Here is a 16134-nt window from a genome sequence, read left to right as displayed (position 1 = left end):
ATATTTCCAATTTACTCACTCCTTACCCTCCTACTTGTACACTCTGGTCCTTTCAAAGTATGCTTTTACAACTCCCCTCACTTTCTTGTTTATGTTCAGTGATAACCCATGAAACTGTATTTGTGTATACTGCCCCAGAACTTTGGAATGCATTACCAACTGAAATTAAAGTGGCATCTTCTTATATTTAAAAAAAAACCTGCTTAAAATCTTGCTTTTCAGTTGAACCTTCAACATATAAACTTCGTAGCCTCTTGATAAAACTCTTTTTTTTTTTTCTCTCTTCCTGTTCTTATCTTTTTCTTTCTACACTCTCTGCCCTTGTGGACTTTTTAATTGTTAACCGCTTTTGCAGTATATCAAGTCTTTGTAAATAAATAGATAGGGAATACACGTCTCTATTGTTGTCCCACCCAGCCCACTCCCTCTCTCCACCCTCCGTATATCTCTTGCCATGTAGATGTACTTGGCTTCCCCATGTCTGAATGGCCCCTGTTCTGAATGTCCAAAGAAGTGGGGAAGGGACATAGAACAGCCTAACCATGCAACACTCCAGAGGTGGATTGTAGTCAAAACTATTTATTGAAAACCAAGATACAATGGACTTGACACGGTCCATGTTTCGGCAGAAGTATGCCTGCTTCAGGAGAGAGTATCTACAGTGGTGGAAATAAGTATTTGATCCCTTGCTGATTTTGTAAGTTTGCCCACTGACAAAGACATGAGCAGCCCATAATTGAAGGGTAGGTTATTGGTAACAGTGAGAGATAGCACATCACAAATTAAATCCGGAAAATCACATTGTGGAAAGTGTATGAATTTATTTGCATTCTGCAGAGGGAAATAAGTATTTAATCCCTCTGGCAAACAAGACCTAATACTTGGTGGCAAAACCCTTGTTGGCAAGCACAGCGGTCAGACGTCTTCTGTAGTTGATGATGAGGTTTGCACACATGTCATGAGGAATTTTGGTCCACTCCTCTTTGCAGATCATCTCTAAATCATTAAGAGTTCTGGGCTGTCGCTTGGCAACTCGCAGCTTCAGCTCCCTCCATAAGTTTTCAATGGGATTAAGGTCTGGTGACTGGCTAGGCCACTCCATGACCCTAATGTGCTTCTTCCTGAGCCACTCCTTTGTTGTCTTGGCTGTATGTTTTGGGTCATTGTCGTGCTGGAAGACCCAGCCACGACCCATTTTTAAGGCCCTGGCGGAGGGAAGGAGGTTGTCACTCAGAATTGTACGGTACATGGCCCCATCCATTCTCCCATTGATGCGGTGAAGTAGTCCTGTGCCCTTAGCAGAGAAACACCCCCAAAACATAACATTTCCACCTCCATGCTTGACAGTGGGGACGGTGTTCTTTGGGTCATAGGCAGCATTTCTCTTCCTCCAAACACGGCGAGTTGAGTTCATGCCAAAGAGCTCAATTTTTGTCTCATCTGACCACAGCACCTTCTCCCAATCACTCTCTGCATCATCCAGGTGTTCACTGGCAAACTTCAGACGGGCCGTCACATGTGCCTTCCGGAGCAGGGGGACCTTGCGGGCACTGCAGGATTGCAATCCGTTATGTCGTAATGTGTTACCAATGGTTTTCGTGGTGACAGTGGTCCCAGCTGCCTTGAGATCATTGACAAGTTCCCCCCTTGTAGTTGTAGGCTGATTTCTAACCTTCCTCATGATCAAGGATACCCCACGAGGTGAGATTTTGCGTGGAGCCCCAGATCTTTGTCGATTGACAGTCATTTTGTACTTCTTCCATTTTCTTACTATGGCACCAACAGTTGTCTCCTTCTCGCCCAGCGTCTTACTGATGGTTTTGTAGCCCATTCCAGCCTTGTGCAGGTGTATGATCTTGTCCCTGACATCCTTAGACAGCTCCTTGCTCTTGGCCATTTTGTAGAGGTTAGAGTCTGACTGATTCACTGAGTCTGTGGACAGGTGTCTTTCATACAGGTGACCATTGCCGACAGCTGTCTGTCATGCAGGTAACGAGTTGATTTGGAGCATCTACCTGGTCTGTAGGGGCCAGATCTCTTACTGGTTGGTGGGGGATCAAATACTTATTTCCCTCTGCAGAATGCAAATAAATTCATATACTTTCCACAATGTGATTTTCCGGATTTAATTTGTGATGTGCTATCTCTCACTGTTACCAATAACCTACCCTTCAATTATGGGCTGCTCATGTCTTTGTCAGTGGGCAAACTTACAAAATCAGCAAGGGATCAAATACTTATTTCCACCACTGTACATGTACAAAATACACACAGAGACACACACACATGATATAATTACTGTGATAGAACAGTATGTTTTTTAAGCCTGTAAATTGTATTATTTCTTGAAGTGTAGTTCTCTAGTTTGGCCAGCAGATGGTCCATGTTTATGTTTAAAACTGTTACAGATGAATGACCTTTCCTTCTTTTAGTTAGCACACAGATAAAGGAAATACCTGTAATGATGTAACCTGCTATTTTCAAATGTTGCTGTTCTGGGCTCTGATTGGCCCAGGAGCTCATTTTCATTTGGATTTTACTGGCTTTTTCTCCAGTCTTAGGAAGAAAAGAGAGAGGGATCTCTTTGCTAAGGCCCTGTAAACAGTTACATTTGATAACTTGTGAGCAGCTATATGTCCAGATCTTCCCAGGTACTTTTTAGAAAGTAAACAAATGTTTAGTGTTATAATTGATTCATATTTCAGTTACCTGTTATTGTTTGTTGATTGCAGTTTTTATGTTACACTGTTCAATTTTTAAGACATTAAACAATTTTCAGTTTATTGCCTCTTTGGACTGATAAAAAATCCTGGTGGTTTGTGTGTTGAGTTTGTGAGTTCTTTCTGGGAAGTGTGGGACCACTGGGAGTGTGGCCTCTTGTAACCTAGAAATCACTGGGGATAATTTGAGAGCGGGAGACTCGCCCAGAGGAGGTTGTGGCCTAGTCAGTGGGAAGATGTTCCTAATGTAGAGCACAAGCGGCAGGTGCAGACGGACCTGAACTGTGCTGGGGATAGACCCTTTTAAGTGGCCGCGGGGTAACCCAAGGCAGGTGGCTTGGCATTTCGTCACAAATACCATAGGGGAAACACATTGAAAATTAAACAAAGAAATCTACAACCAACAACAAACATATCATTGAAAAAATGTGATACTGAAAAGGAGAGAATACCCAAGACATTAAATATAGGTGCTGTTGTAAGTAAGGGTAAAACAAAAAGAAAGATGTGAAAATGTTATGATGGAACTGGAGAAAGCAAATGAATAATGAAAAAAGAAAGAGGAACTGTTTCCTTGTTCTGAAATGGCATTTAAACTTCTGAGCCTCTCCAGAGGTTTAAATGCTCTCATGTAGATGTGGGGATGCTTCTGTAATAAGAGCCTTTATTTTAAGATTAAAAGAAGATTATTTGCACGAGACTTTGAGGTGTTTCTCACTTCTTCAGTAATGCAAGATTCAAAAACTATTTGCATGACAGAGTGAGTAACAGTGGGTAAGGACACTCAACTTGCAACTTACTTTAAAGAGAAAATCTTAGCCTTACGTTCAACATCAGTTAGTAGTATTTCAGATGTGGACGCATTCTTAGGCTCCTTGGCAATGTCTGAGGATTTCTGCCTGGCTGATCGTACATGGACCAACTTCAATAATCTATTATTTGACAACGTATCCACTGCCCTAAAAAAGTTCTCCAACAAATACTGCAGATTGGATGTCTGTTCGAACCACATTTTAAAAGTTGCTCCGAAATGCTTTGTTGAAGATCTGACTTCCTATGTAAACTATATGCTAAGATCTGGGACTTTCCCGCCGGAACATGGTAATATTCTTCTCACACCCATTCCAAAAAAACTTAAGATTAAATCTGATGTTATTTCCAATTATCGCCCAGTGGCTTCCATACCATTGGTTATCAAATTAATGGAGAGTATGGTGAACACCCAGTTGAATGAATTCCTGATTAACTTTGACATCCTTCACCATTCGCAGTCAGGTTTCCGTACCCATTATAGCACTGAGACAGTTCTAGTCACCATCTTATCAAACTTCAAACGAGCTATCCATTGGTCGGAAAGTACTACTGCTTCAATTTGACATGTCAAGCGCCTTCGATATGGTGGACCATGACATACTACTTCATCTACTAGACTCCTTCGGCATAGGGGGGGTCAGTTTTACACTGGTTCAAGGACTTCTTAACCTCCAGATCCTATCAGGTCAAAGTGAATTCAGCCATCTCTGCTCCATGGAATGCCTCTTGCGGGGTACCCCAGGGTTCACCCCTTTCACCAACATTATTTAATATCATGCTGATACCATTAGCCACAGCTCTAGCGAACCTAGGCCTCAATCCGTTTATCTATGCCGACGACATAACCATCTACATCCCCTTTCATACCACCGTATCCGAAATAGCTGATCTCATTGAAGCTAGCTTCTCCACTATTGAACACTGGGCTCAGGTGTTTCGGTTTAAACTCAACAAGGACAAAACCCAATGTCTCATACTCTCATCCCCCCATAGCCCACTCACTGAAACTACACTTCCAGTTAAAGACTATGTTCTACCAATTTCCAACATCTTTTAGGAGTGAATCTGGATGTGCACCTACAGTTAGACAATCACGTGCAAATGGTCTCCAAAAGAATGTTTAATGCTATGTGGAGGCTCCGGCGCATAAGATATTTCCTTCCCCGAGAGCTGTTCTGTACCCTTGTGCATTGGTCAGTCCTGTCGCATCTTGATTACTGCAGTGGGATTTATGCGGGCTGCAAAGTCTCTCAATTAAATAAGTTCCAGACAGTCCAGAACACAGCTGCGAGACTGATTTTGGGTAAACAACGATTCGCACATGCACAGCCTCTGCGCTACAACTTCCACTGGCTACCTGTACAGGAACGTATCACTTTTAAAATCTGTGCTTTAACCCATAAAATTATCTATGGGCTTGACCCGGACTATATGCTCAACTTGATTGATCTTCCACTAAGGAATTCTGTGCCTGCTGCACGGTCATATCTTCAACTACATTTTCCTAACTGCAAGGGCGTCAAATACAAGATGATTTTTTCCTCTTCTTTCCGCTATTGTTGCCCAAAATTCTGGAATGCACTGCCGAAGCACCTCAAAATGCAAATGGACCACATCCTCTTCAAGAAATTGCTAAAAACTTACCTCTTTATTAAAACGTACTCTCCTAGTTACTCTGCTGATTGATATTCCCCAATACATTCCCCATCTTGCCTAGTTTTCCACTGTTAATTAATGCTCCCCTTGTATAACCTTTGTTCGCTTTATCTGTATCTTCACAATTTGTAATTTTTCCTAATTTTCTGTAAGCCACATTGTGCCTGCATGTGTGGGAAAATGTGGGATACAAATGAACCATAAATAAATAAATACTATGTTAGCATGCTTTAACATGCATAAATTGTCATATATATCTCTGCTCTGTATTATGCAATGAGACATTTTTACTAATTACTTGTGTTAATATGGTAGTGAACTTAAGTAAATCTAGCCCTTGATAAGCTAAATAAGCCATGACATTGTCAATTCTCCTCTCAATTTTACCAAAGCAATATAAATTTCCAAAGCAGAATTGTTATTGCAATGCATTCATATGGTAGATATGGATACTCTTTCACCTTTATGCCAAAGTGTTCTTTCTGTCATGTTCTTTACTGTTTATGAAACTAAAATACTGTGAAGCACGGGGGAAGCAATCTGTCTTCCAATTCGTGGGCTGAGTAACAGTACCCTAGAGGCTTCTGCTACCCTGGTACCACTTTAGGTAGAATGTAGGCCTCTAGAGACAGAAGCAGCAGTAGCAGTTCTCTTCTCATAGGAGCTAATCATTACTTTAGATGATGAATCTTTTGAGCAATAGAACAGTTCCATTGTCTACTCTGTGGTTTAAAACAGTGTTTCTCAAGCGGTCCTCGATTGATTTGCATGCACTGCCTCTATTGTTTTCAAATCTTTTTCATGCATATTCGTTGTGGGTATCCTAAAAACCTGACTGGCAAAGGGGTATTCCAGTACAAACCTGGGAAAGACTGATTTAAAATAAAGGGGCGATCGTTTCAGTTTGGTTGCTTCTTTGGCTTCCTTCAAATATTAAAGGTACCAATGTAGAAAATGAAAGCAACAAAAAACAATTATACTGCCTGTCAAATCTGCCCATCCAAATGCAGTGTGGTCTGTATAACCCCTACTTTTCCCTCAGAGATCCTTATTGCTTGTTGCATGATTTTTTATTTATTTATTTATTTATTTATTTCTGTGTTTGTCTTCACCACCTCTTCTAGATTAATCCATGAGTGGAGGAGGTAGCCTAGTGGTTAGTGCATTGGATTTTGATACTGGGGAACTGAGTTCAATTCCCACTGCAGCTCCTTGTGACTCTGGGCAAGTCACTTAACCCTCCATTGCCCCTGGTACAAAATAAGTACCTGAATATATGTAAACCGCTTTGAATGTTTGCAAAAAAAACTCAGAAAGGTATATCAAGCCCATTTCCCTTCCCTTTCCCACCTCTCTCTCTGTAAATAAATATTTCCTTAGATTACTCCTGGGTTGCCCTTTTTTTTTTTTTTTTTTGAAAATATTGTATTAAGGGGATCTGTTACTAAAGCTTAGCTCGAGTTATCTGCAGCAGGGCCCATAGGAATAAAATGGGCCCTACTGCAGATAACGCGAGCTAAACTTTAGTGAAAGACCCCCTGAATTTTCAGAAATTACAATAACATTTCTTCAGAAATGAAGTAGACCATTAATTAAGTAACAGTAGAGATAATTAACTTGGAATAAAACAGAAACATGAGCAATTATCATAAAAATAAGAATAAAATATGACAGCTGTTGTTTATTGATATCTAAAGTGGAAGCTAAAGATTCAGATGAGTAAAGTTGTTTGTAAAATTGTTGAAAGGATTTTAAAGTATCTGAATCCGAGACTAATGGTTTATTGTGAGTAGGGTCATTGAGAGAAGTTACTTTTGCTTTTTGTCTCTTCCTTTGAGATGGTTGGCTAAAAGACACCCATCCTTATTTTGCTATGAATAACAGAGGGCACCAAGGCTTACTGTTTGGTGTTTGGCCAATTTTCTGTATATAAAATTGTGTTTGTGACGTAGCTTGCGGAGCTCTGAAAAAAGTTTGTTGGTGGAAGATTTTATAAATGTTAGTTCTAAAGCTCCGATCTCTGATTCAAGATTGTTCAATTTGGAATTTTGGGTTTTATACCAAGAAGCAGTGAAACTATGATGACACCTTGAGCGTATGCTTTAAAAGCATCCCAATAGGAAGCAATTGAAGTATCTTCAATTTTATTGAATTGATCTTGAGGATTGATTGCATTCTTAATAGCCAATTGAGGAGTCCTTTTACTAAAGTGCGCTGAAAAATGGCTTGCGGTAGTGTAGGCGCAGGTTTTGGGTGTGCGCCAATCCATTTTTCAGTGTGACTGTAAAAAAGCCCTTTTTAAATTTTTGCTGAAAATGGACATGCGGCGAAATCAAAATTGCCACACGTCCATTTTGGGTCTGTGACCTTACCACCAGCCATTGATCTAGCAGTAAAGTCTCACACGGTTTCTGGGCGGTAATGACCTACACGTGCTAAATGCCATTTGGCGCACGTCCGAAAATAAAAATTATGTTTCGGACTAGCATATCAGACACGAGCCAAGTGGTACTGGGTAGTAATTCCATTTTGGCACGTGTTGGGCGTTCGTAGAGCCTTACACGGCCTAGTAAAAGAGCCCCTGAAATTCTGAATCATTAATAAATTTAGGATCGAAGTGCCATTAAGGCCTAGATTTCTGTACTGATTTTAGTTCAAGATAAATTTGGATAGGAGCATGGTCAGAAATTGTGCTAGCAGTATATTAGAGTGAGTCACCATCTGAATGAGTGAGGAGGAAATTAAGAAAGTCTATTCTAGAGTGGGTCTGGTGAGGGATTGAGTAAAAGGTATAGTCCAGAGTGGAAGAATGAAAAAGTCTCCAGAAATCAATTAAATTGCGTTCTGAAGTAAGATTAAGGAGCATTTTTCTGCTTTAGGGTATGAGGAGGGCATTTGAATTTCCTGTCCAAAAGAAGATGTAAAGCCACCAAATTGAAATCTCCACCTAAAATAAGAGGGATATCAGAGAATTGCATGAGAAAATTAGTGAGCTCAGTAAAGAAGTATGGATTTATCACTATTGGGAGCACAGATATTGCATAAAATTAAAGTGAGTTATGGAGTAGAACATGAATATAAATCCATCTACCCTCCGTGTCAGATGTATAGGACATAACTTTTAATGGAAAAGAAGATTTATAAAAGATGGCTGTACCATTTTTCTTATTAACAGAGAAACAACTGCTAGAGTATAGCATTTATGATGTAATAAATGAGTGGAATTAATATTAAGATGCGTTCCTTACAAATATATAACATCAGGGGATAGTTTATTAATATTACACCAAAATGCATGCCTTTTAAATGGGTTATTCAGTCCCTTGATAGTAAGGGATATTATGTTTAAAGATTGAGCTGACATTGTGAGAGTTTCATAAGAGGAGAAGATTGAGAACAGCATCACAGCATCAGAGAGAGACAGTGAATCAACATAAGGTTAAAAAAATGTTGAAGAGCTTGCTCAAGTTGAATAAAAAGGTTTAACATATTAAAAATAAAGCAAACTGTAGAACCATGAATCAACTGTGAATGTTCCAGCACGAGCTGGAGCCAAACTGCCACTACATTGGTCTCCCTTATTATAACAAATTAGAGTAAAATACATTGCCTTTATATGAAGCAAGGATCTGAAAGAACAAAAATAAGATACCCAAGAAACAGGTATTCATGTATTATTATAATTATTGAAAGAAATGAAATAGGAGCCAACATCTAAAATTAACCTCAAAGCGTATGTGGGATTGCACAAAAAGCTGAAGTAAGCTTGTTAAAGCATATTTAATAGTATTTAAAAGAGCAGTAAGCATTATAACTATAACTCTTTGGAATTATATATAATCGTAAAAAAAAATATGCATTTAGTATAATGTACATAAAGTATATTGCATGATTATTGCAGGTATAGCTCTAATAATAATAGAGATGGTCACCAAAATATGCAAATCGCTGTCGTAAGCATATCAAGAGTGATCATTATGATAGATATATAGGAATGCAGCAAGTGTACTAGGTGAAAGTAATAATAATATATTAGATGAACACAGGAAAATGCAGAGGATTTCAACTGAGATAGAAGAATGAAGCAGGGATGTCTTTCTCCCAGTGCTTTAGAGTTGATCGTTACATAAGTACATAAGTATTGCCATACTGGGAAAGACCAAAGGTCCATCAAGCTCAGCATCCTGTTTCCAACAGTGGCCAATCCAGATCACAAATACCTGGCAAGATCCCAAAAAACTACAAAACATTTTATACTGCTTTTCCCAGAAATAGTGGATTTTCCCCAAGTCCATTTAATAACGGTCTATGGACTTTTCCTTTAGGAAGCTGTCCAAACCTTTTTAAAACTCCGCTAAGCTAACCACCTTTACCACATTCTCTGGCAACGAATTCCAGAGTTTAATTACACATTGAGTGAAGAAACATTTTCTCTGATTCGTTTAAAATTTACTACATTGTAGCTTCATCGCATGCCCCCTAGTCCTAGTATTTTTGGAAAGCGTAAACAGACGCTTCACATCTACCCGTTCCACTCCACTCATTATTTTATAGACCTCTATCATATCTCCCCTCAGCCGCCTTTTCTCCAAGCTGAAGATCCCTAGCCGCTTTAGCCTTTCTTCATAGGGAAGTCGTCCCATCCCCTTTATCATTTTCATCACCCTTCTCTGCACCTTTTCTAATACCACTATATCTTTTTTGAGATGCAGCGACCAGAATTGAACACAATATTCGAGGTGCGATCGCACCATGGAGCGATACAAAGGCATTATCCTCATTTTTGTTTTCCATTCCTTTCCTAATAATACCTAACATTCTATTTGCTTTCTTAGCCAGAGCAGCACACTGAGCAGAAGGTTTCAACGTATCATTAACGACGACACCTAGATCCCTTTCTTGGTCCGTGACTCCTAACGTGGAACCTTGCATGACGTAGCTATAATTCGGGTTCTTCTTTCCCACATGCATCTCTTTGCACTTGCTCACATTGAACATCATCTGCCATTTAGATGCCCAGTCTCCCAGTCTCGTAAGGTCCTCTTGTAATTTTTCACAATCCTCCCGCGATTTAACGACTTTGAATAACTGTGTCATCAGCAAATTTAATTACCTCACTAGTTACTCCCATCTCTAGGTCATTTATAAATGTGTTATAAAGCAGCAGTCTCTGCACAGACCCCTGGGGAAGCCCACTAACTACCCTTCTCCATTGAGAATACTGACCATTTAACGCTACTCTCTGTTGTCTATAGTAATCCACAATAGAACACTACCTCCTATCCCATGACTCTCCAATTTCCTCTGGAGTCTTTCATGAGGTACTTTGTCAAACGCCTTCTGAAAATCCAGATACACAATATCAACTGACTCACCTTTATCCACATGTTCCTTCACCTCTTCAAAGAAATGTAGTAGATTGGTGAGGCAAGATTTCCCTTCACTAAATCCATGTTGACTTTGTCTCATTAATCCATGCATTTGTATATGCTCTGTAATTTTGTTCTTAATAATAGTCTCTACAATTTTGCCCGGCACTGACGTCAGGCTCACCGGTCTATAATTTCCCGGATCTCCTCTGGAATCTTTTTTAAAAATTGGCGTTACATTGGCCACCCTCCAATCTTTCAGTACCACGCTCGATTTAAAGGATAAATTACATATTACTAACAATAGCTCTGCAAGCTCATTTTTCAGGAGATTTGCTACTCTTCGGTTTGTAGAACTGCCCCATTACATCCTCCAGGTTTACAGAGAATTCATTAAGTTTCTGCGACTCGTCAGCTTCAAATACCATTTCCAGCACCTGTTTCCCACCCAAATCTTCCTCAGTGAAGACCGAAGTAAAGAATTAATTTAATCTCTCAACTACGGCTTTGTCTTCCCTGATCGCCCCTTTTACTCCTCGGTCATCTAGCGGTCCAACCGATTCTTTTGCCGGCTTCCTGCTTTTAATATACCTAAAAAAAATTTTTACTATGTGTTTTTGCCTCCAACGCAATCTATTTTTCGAAGTCCCTCTTAGCCTTCCTTATCAGCGCTTTGCATTTGACTTGATATTCCTTATGCGGTTTCTTATTATTTTCAGTGGGTTCCATTTTCTGAAGGATTTTCTTTTAGCTCTAATAGCTTCCTTCACCTCACTTTTTGACCACGCCGGCTGTCGTTTGGTCTTCCATCCTCCTTTTTTAATACGCGGAATATATTTGGCCTGATGTAAATTTTTGACCCTCGCAGCCGCTCCTCTGAGTTTTTTTTTCACAGTTCTTCTCATTTATTTTAATTTAAATTCAGTTCTTCTCATTTTATCATAGTCTCCTTTTTTAAAGTTAAACTCTAACGTATTTTATTTCCTATGTATACTTACTTCAAAGCTAATATCAAATCCGATCATATTATGACCACTGTTTTCAAGCGGCCCCAGCACCATTACCTCTCGCACCAGATCATGCACTCCACTAAGCACTAGGTTTAGAATTTTTCCTTCTCTCGTCGGCTCCTGTACCAGCTGCTCCATAAAGCTGTCCTTGATTTCATCAAGGAATTTTACCTCCCTAGAGTGCCTCGATGTTACATTTACCCAGTCAATATTGGGGTAATTGAAATCACTGATAATTCCCAAAGGGATAGTAGAATAATACTCACTTATATAACCAAATAATTCTACTAGGATACAACAGAGTATTGGAGGTGTACTATCACTAGCATATGTGAAATGTGGAGAAAAAAAGACTTCAGAAATCCTAAAGAGTGCTATTTATGTGGAAACCACCTTTCAATTTTCTGGCACTCTAGTTCTTCAATCACTAGTTTTTTTGTGAAGACTAGTGATTGAAGAACTAGAGTGCCAGAAAATTGAAAGGTGGTTTCCACATAAATAGCACTCTTTAGGATTTCTGAAGTCTTTTTTTCTCCACATTTCACATATGCTAGTGATAGTACACCTCCAATACTCTGTTGTATCCTAGTAGAATTATTTGGTTATATAAGTGGTAATTGAAATCACCCATTATTATTGTGTTGGCCAGTTGGTTTGTGTCCCTAATTTCCTTTAACATTTCTGCATCCGTCTGTTCATCCTGGCCAGGCGGAGGGTAGTACACTCCTATCACTATCCTTTTCCCCTTTACACATGGCATTTCAATCCACAGTGATTCCAAGACGTGTTTTGTTTCCTGCAGAATTTTCAATCTATTTGATTCAAGGCACTCGTTAATATACAATTCTACCCCTCCACCAATTCGATCCACCCTATCACTACAATATAATTTGTACCCCGGTATGACAGTGTCCCACTGGTTATGCTCCTTCCAACAGGTCTGAGAGATGCCTATTATATCTAATTTTTCATTTAGTGCAATATATTCTAAGTCTCCCATCTTATTTCTTAGGCTCCTGGCATTTGCATATAGACATTTCAAACTATGTTTGTTGTTCCTATTTACATCATGCTTAGTACTTGACAGTATTAATTTGCAATATTTTGTCTGATTTTTATTTAAAGACACCTGATCTACTACGGTCTCTTTTGCAACCTCACTGTCAGGATACCCTATCTTCCCTGTTTTGGTGATATCTTTGAAAGATACCTTATCCCGAACCATGCACTTTTGAGCGACTGTTGATCTTCCCCCTGTTTCTAGTTTAAAAGCTGCTCTATCTCCTTTTTAAATGCCGATGCCAGCAGCCCGGTCCCACCTTGGTTAAGGTAGAGCTCATCCTTTCGGAATAGGCTTCCCCTTCTCCAGAATGTTGCCCAGTTCCTAACAAATCTAAAACCCTCCTCCTTGCAAATCTCTTATGTAGATCTGCGAGAAAGAGAACTGTATGACCCTCAAATTTAAGTGGTAATTTTGCTTTGGCCGCTTGCAAAATGAGAGTGTGCTAATACCGAAACGATTTCGCTGCTATTGGGAACAGGTACTTGGCACCAACTGGTCCAAGGGAGAGGGAGCGGAGAGCACGCTCCAATTCGAATTTGGTACCAAACTGAAAATGTAGAAATTGCAGGATCTACTTTTCAAGGAAGCTGATAGGATTGGAACCTTCAATGTTTTCTGGTAATCCCAGAATTCGGAAATTATTTCTTCTCAAGCGACTGTTCAGAGCTTCTATTTCTCATTCAAGATGAAGGATGGATCGCTGAGTACGAGGTAAGGCCTGCAACAGCATGTCATGTGCATTGTCTATTTTTATGAATTTCCATTTTTCCTGATAGCGAGGAAATCTGTTTCATATTTATGATTTCTCGTTTTGTATCTGAGAGCGATTCAGAATCATCATCTTTTAAGATATCTTTAATGTGTAAAATTTCCTGTATTAAAGACCCAAGTAAAACTTCTTCCAGCTTACCAGCTTCAGTTTTACGTGGTGAAGGAGTGTCTAAGTTTGCACACTCAGGGGTTCTTTTACAAAGGCGCGCTAGGTGTTTTAGCATGTGCTAAAAATAAGCGTGCGCTAAATGCTAGAGATGCCCATATATTCCTGTGGGTGTCTCTAGCGTCTAGTGCACACTAATCAATATGCGCTAAACATGCTACCGCGCCTTTGTAAAAGACCCCCTTAATGCCTTGTTGTTGTTGGGAATTGGAACCAGGTTCCGATTTCTGGTGTTTAGAGGATGACATTTTGCTTCAATAAGGCTGAGGATAGATAGGTTATTAGTCCAAATACTGAGGGTGTAGCAGAGCAGAAGCTCAATGTGACCATGTCTTGAGAGCGCCCCCCTTTGGCTTTGCACTTTTTCACCTTCATCCTGTGACCCCTCCTTGTCGAGCATTCTTTTCTATTGAAGAAGCTAGACTTGTATTTATTTATTTATACGTTGGAAGTATTTAAATCTCTTTCCCACCTCTCTTTCAGATTATACATACAGTGGTGGAAATAAGTATTTGATCCCTTGCTGATTTTGTAAGTTTGCCCACTGACAAAGACATGAGCAGCCCATAATTGAAGGGTAGGTTATTGGTAACAGTGAGAGATAGCACATCACAAATTAAATCCGGAAAATCACATTGTGGAAAGTATATGAATTTATTTGCATTCTGCAGAGGGAAATAAGTATTTAATCCCTCTGGCAAACAAGACCTAATACTTGGTGGCAAAACCCTTGTTGGCAAGCACAGCGGTCAGACGTCTTCTGTAGTTGATGATGAGGTTTGCACACATGTCAGGAGGAATTTTGGTCCACTCCTCTTTGCAGATCATCTCTAAATCATTAAGAGTTCTGGGCTGTCGCTTGGCAACTCGCAGCTTCAGCTCCCTCCATAAGTTTTCAATGGGATTAAGGTCTGGTGACTGGCTAGGCCACTCCATGACCCTAATGTGCTTCTTCCTGAGCCACTCCTTTGTTGCCTTGGCTGTATGTTTTGGGTCATTGTCGTGCTGGAAGACCCAGCCACGACCCATTTTTAAGGCCCTGGCGGAGGGAAGGAGGTTGTCACTCAGAATTGTACGGTACATGGCCCCATCCATTCTCCCATTGATGCGGTGAAGTAGTCCTGTGCCCTTAGCAGAGAAACACCCCCAAAACATAACATTTCCACCTCCATGCTTGACAGTGGGGACGGTGTTCTTTGGGTCATAGGCAGCATTTCTCTTCCTCCAAACACGGCGAGTTGAGTTCATGCCAAAGAGCTCAATTTTTGTCTCATCTGACCACAGCACCTTCTCCCAATCACTCTCGGCATCATCCAGGTGTTCACTGGCAAACTTCAGACGGGCCGTCACATGTGCCTTCCGGAGCAGGGGGACCTTGCGGGCACTGCAGGATTGCAATCCGTTATGTCGTAATGTGTTACCAATGGTTTTCGTGGTGACAGTGGTCCCAGCTGCCTTGAGATCATTGACAAGTTCCCCCCTTGTAGTTGTAGGCTGATTTCTAACCTTCCTCATGATCAAGGATACCCCACGAGGTGAGATTTTGCGTGGAGCCCCAGATCTTTGTCGATTGACAGTCATTTTGTACTTCTTCCATTTTCTTACTATGGCACCAACAGTTGTCTCCTTCTCGCCCAGCATCTTACTGATGGTTTTGTAGCCCATTCCAGCCTTGTGCAGGTGTATGATCTTGTCCCTGACATCCTTAGACAGCTCCTTGCTCTTGGCCATTTTGTAGAGGTTAGAGTCTGACTGATTCACTGAGTCTGTGGACAGGTGTCTTTCATACAGGTGACCATTGCCGACAGCTGTCTGTCATGCAGGTAACGAGTTGATTTGGAGCATCTACCTGGTCTGTAGGGGCCAGATCTCTTACTGGTTGGTGGGGGATCAAATACTTATTTCCCTCTGCAGAATGCAAATAAATTCATATACTTTCCACAATGTGATTTTCCGGATTTAATTTGTGATGTGCTATCTCTCACTGTTACCAATAACCTACCCTTCAATTATGGGCTGCTCATGTCTTTGTCAGTGGGCAAACTTACAAAATCAGCAAGGGATCAAATACTTATTTCCACCACTGTATTTAGATATTTAGGTCTGTCCCATTTGCTGTAAGATGAAGACTTTCTGTGGTGGGGCCAGTAACATGAGTGCTTGAATATCTGTGTATCTAAAATGGTGATAGCCAGCTGCTAAAGGTATAAAATAGATCGCCAAACAGGCCATACAAAGAGCAGGTATAATTTGAAATGTCTAATGTGGATGGTTGAAGTTATATATGTATATACGGATATTTAGTGGTGCCACCTAACAGATAGATGCCAATGGATATGGGTGTAGTTTGAAAATGTCTAGGTTAGATGTATCTGATCATATGTTCACTTCACAGATGAATACAGACAAACATCCTTGTATTTGTTTTTTAATTTAGAGATTTCACACATCCTTGTATTTTTTATTTTTTTTAATTTAGAGATTTCACCCTTTTATTGTGATGGTAACAGCTGGCTTTACCTTTCTTTATAAGTGCTTTGCATCTAACTTACCAGTGCTTATATTG

At 40.1% G+C, this 16134-nt stretch overlaps 1 protein-coding gene across 2 annotated transcripts in view; it reads left to right on the top strand.

The window, feature by feature from the left end:
* The window catches only part of GALNT7 (polypeptide N-acetylgalactosaminyltransferase 7), a 376325-nt gene that overhangs the window by 142674 nt on the left and 217517 nt on the right, over nt 1-16134 (top strand). The window lies entirely within an intron of this gene.

Source organism: Microcaecilia unicolor, chromosome 2 (genome assembly GCF_901765095.1).
Source record: "Microcaecilia unicolor chromosome 2, aMicUni1.1, whole genome shotgun sequence".
In the NCBI taxonomy this organism is placed as follows: Eukaryota; Metazoa; Chordata; class Amphibia; order Gymnophiona; family Siphonopidae; genus Microcaecilia; species Microcaecilia unicolor.
The sequence above is the reverse complement of the archived record's forward strand: the minus strand, read 5'-3'. Positions and strand labels throughout refer to the sequence as shown.